The following is a 4,392-nucleotide window of genomic DNA, read 5'->3' as shown; positions in this document are numbered from 1 at the left end:
CCGTGTCCGATCATCACGTGAGACGGACTAGTCAACATCGGTGAACATCTTCATGTTGATCGTATCTTCTATACGACTCATGCTCGACCTTTCGGTCTTCTGTGTTCCGAGGCCATGTCTGTACATGCTAGGCTCGTCAAGTCAACCTAAGTGTTTGCATGTGTAAATCTGTCTTACACCCGTTGTATGTGAACGTTAGAATCTAACACCCGATCATCACGTGGTGCTTCGAAACAACGAACTGTCGCAACGGTGCACAGTTAGGGGGAACACTTTCTTGAAATTATTATGAGGGATCATCTTATTCACTACCATCGTTCTAAGTAAAAAAGATGCAAAAACATGATAAACATCACATGCAATCAAATAATAAAAGTGACATGATATGGCCAATATCACATAGCTCCTTTGATCTCCATCTTGGGGCTCCATAATCATCTTGTCACCGGCTTGACACCATGATCTCCATCATCATGATCTCCATCATCGTGTCTCCATGAAGTTGCTCGCCAACTATTACTTCTACTACTATGGCTAACGCGTTTAGCAATAAAGTAAAGTAATTTACATGGCGTTTCTCAATGACACGCAGGTCATATAAAAAATAAAGACAACTCCTATGGCTCCTGCCGGTTGTCATACTCATCGACATGCAAGTCGTGATTCCTATTACAATAGCATGAACATCTCATACATCACATATAGATCATTCATCATTCATCACAACTTTGGCCATATCATATCACAAAGCACTTGCTGCAAAAACAAGTTAGACGTCCTCTAATTGTTGTTGCAAGTTCTACGTGGCTGAAATAGGGTTCTAGCAAGAATGTTTTCTTACCTACGTGAAAGCCACAACGTGATTTGTCAACTTCTATTTACCCTTCATAAGGACCCTTTTCATCGAATCCGCTCCAACTAAAGTAGGAGAGACAGACACTCGCCAGCCACCTTATGCAACTTGTGCATGTTAGTCGGTGGAACCGGTCTCACGTAAGCGTACGTGTAAGGTTAGTCCGGTCCGCTTCATCCCACAATACCGTTGAAGCAAGATAAGACTAGTAGCGGCAAGAAAGTTGACAACATCAACGCCCACAACAAATTGTGTTCTACTCGTTTAAGAGAACTACGCATAGACCTAGCTCATGATGCCACTGTTGGGGAACGTTGCAGAAAACAAAATTTTTCCTACAGTTTCACCAAGATCCATCTATGAGGTCATCTAGCAACGAGTGATCGGATGCATCTACATACCTTTGTAGATCGCGAGCGGAAGCGTTCAAAGAACGGGGATGAGGTAGTCGTACACGACGTGATCCAAATCACCGGAGATCCTAGCGCCGAACGGACGGCACCTCCACGTTCAACACACGTACGGTCAGCGTAACATCTCCTTCTTCTTGATCCAGCAAGGGGGAAGGAGAGGTTGAGGAAGATGGCTCCAGCAGCAGCACGACGGCGTGGTGGTGGTGGAGCTGCAGTACTCCGACAGGGCTTCGCCGAGCTCTACGGAGGAGGAGGAGGTGTTGGAGAGGGAGAGGGAGGCGCCAAGGCAAAGGTATGAAGTCCTCCATCTCCCCCACTATATATAGGAGGGCCTAGGGGGGGGGCGCCGGCCCTAGGAGATCCAATCTCCTAGGGGGGCGGCGGCCAAGGGAGGATTCCCTCCCCCCCAAGGCACCTAGGGGGTGCCTTCCCCTTGTGGGACTCTTCCCCTTTGAAACCCTAGGCGCATGGGCCTCTTGGGGCTGGTGCCCTTGGCCCATGTAGGCCAAGGCGCACCCCCTACAGCCCATGTGGCCCCCGGGGCAGGTGGCCCCACCCGGTGGACCCCCGGAACCCTTCCGGTGGTCCCGGTACAATACCGGTGACCCCGAAACTTGTCCCGATGGCCGAAACAGCACTTCCTATATATAATTATTTACCTCCAGACCATTCCGGAACTCCTCGTGACGTCCGAGATCTCATCCGGGACTCTGAACAACATTCGGGTTACTGCATATACATATCCCTACAACCCTAGCGTCACCGAACCTTAAGTGTGTAGACCCTACGGGTTCAGGAGACATGTAGACATGACCGAGACGACTCTCCGGTCAATAACCAACAGCGGGATCTGGATACCCATGTTGGCTCCCACATACTCCACGATGATCTCATCGGATGAACCACGATGTCGAGGATTCAAGCAACCCCGTATACAATTCCCTTTGTCAATCGGTATGTTACTTGCCCGAGATTCGATCGTCGGTATCCCAATACCTCGTTCAATCTCGTTACCGGCAAGTCACTTTACTCGTACCGTAATGCATGATCCCGTGACCAGACACTTTGTCACTTTGAGCTCATAATGATGATGCATTACCGAGTGGGCCCAGTGATACCTCTCCGTCATACGGAGTGACAAATCCCAGTCTTGATCCGTGTCAACCCAACAGACACTTTCGGAGATACCCGTAGTATACCTTTATAGTCACCCAGTTACGTTGTGACGTTTGGTACACCCAAAGCACTCCTACGGTATCCGGGAGTTACACGATCTCATGGTCCAAGGAAAGGATACTTGACATTGGAAAACTCTAGCAAACAAACTATACGATCTTGTGCTATGTTTAGGATTGGGTCTTGTCCATCACATCATTCTCCTAATGATGTGATCTCGTTATCAATGACATCCAATGTCCATAGTCAGGAAACCATGACTATCTGTTGATCAACGAGCTAGTCAACTAGAGGCTTACTAGGGACATGTTGGTGTCTGTTATTCACACATGTATTACGATTTCCGGATAACACAATTATAGCATGAATAAAGACAATTACCATGAACAAGGAAATATAATAATAATGCTTTTATTATTGCCTCTAGGGCATATTTCCAACATCCTCCCCTCATGGGAAGAAGAGGGCCTCCTCCAAAGATTGGGAGGAACAGGCTCCTAAGTGAGGCAGGATGCCTCAGGTGCGCGGCTCGGGCTTGGAGGACGTCGAAGCATAGTCTCATGACGAGGACAAGCCTCAGGCCACATCGTAAGTGAACAAAGATGTTTTAAACATGTCCCGTTCTTTCTTTATAATGCCTGGGATATATATATTTTTGCAGCTCAACACGCAATCTTCCTCAACAATCCTCCTCCTCGGGGGACCTTCTCCCAGAGATGATGGAAAGCGAGACGCCCCCACCGGCCTCTCCGTCCAATAGGGCGGACGACTTCGAGGTTTCATCATGGAGGGTCTCGCCCGACCAACAAGTGGTGCAAGGGACTATGAAGATGATACCCGAAGGTGATACTTCGGTGGCCCAGGGTCCGGGGAACAATGATGAGGGCCCCAAACAATCCGGTATACAGCCGGATACGAATGAACGGATCCCTTCAAAGGGTGGCCATACTCCTACGGCGGCCTCCGGAGACCCAGAGGCGCCGGATATCTTAACAAACATGCCGCGGCTGGCGTCCGTATCAGAGAAACATCGTACCTTGATGGGCACGGTGGTTGAAAAGGTCCTGTCCGCGAAGAGCGGACTGGATGAGGCCTTTGCGAGCCTACTAAGATGCTTCGAGGTTTGTACTGTAATATCTGCAATTGTGTTTTATTCGCAAAATATACCTGTGTATAGATAGTAGCCCCTGAGACTCGGGTTGGCTTCCCATGGGAGGCAAACGGAGGATCAAGAAGAAATATTCAAGGACTAATCTGATCAATTTCCACACAGGCTGCTTCCCCCTGGCGACTTCCCAGACTACGGATATGGCCGAGCTGCAACGGAAGCTTGATGTGGCCGGGGATGACATTGCATTAATCAATATGCGTCTTGACGAATCGCAAGGTATGTATTTGGGGCAGTCCCTTCACATACATTGTTGTGATATAAGCATGATGCTGAAAGTTATATACTGTAATATGCCTGGCTGCAGATGGTGCTGCCGCCGTTGAAATTCTTCGGGCAGAGCTAGCCCAGGACAAGGAGCAAGCCCGGTGTAGTAATGCGGCTGCCGAAAAGGTATCAGCTGAGTTAAAAGTTAAACGAGTTGCTCGGCGTCAAGTTGAGGGGAAGATATCCACAATGGCGCTTAAACTAAAAAATGCTACTAGACGCCGTGAACTCCTTGAGAAGGAGAATGAAGCCAAGATGGCTGAAATTGACAAGACCTTACGAGAGGCGAGAGAAGTGCGGTCTGAATCCAGGGCCGCCCGCGAGGAGATCCGGCAAGCTAGGGAGATTGCGGCTGGTGAGTCATTTTTGCTGCAGACTAAGTTCAGCGATCTGAACTATGCTCAGCTTAACCAATTGTGGAGTTCTCCGGATGAGTTTTTAGACTTGCCGAAGAGTTCTTCTGATGCAGCGCAGTTTACCAGGCGCGAGTTGGGTATGCAATGGAGAAGCTTTTC

Source organism: Triticum urartu, chromosome 1 (assembly GCF_003073215.2).
Source record: "Triticum urartu cultivar G1812 chromosome 1, Tu2.1, whole genome shotgun sequence".
In the NCBI taxonomy this organism is placed as follows: Eukaryota; Viridiplantae; Streptophyta; class Magnoliopsida; order Poales; family Poaceae; genus Triticum; species Triticum urartu.
Note: the sequence above shows the minus strand (reverse complement) of the source record.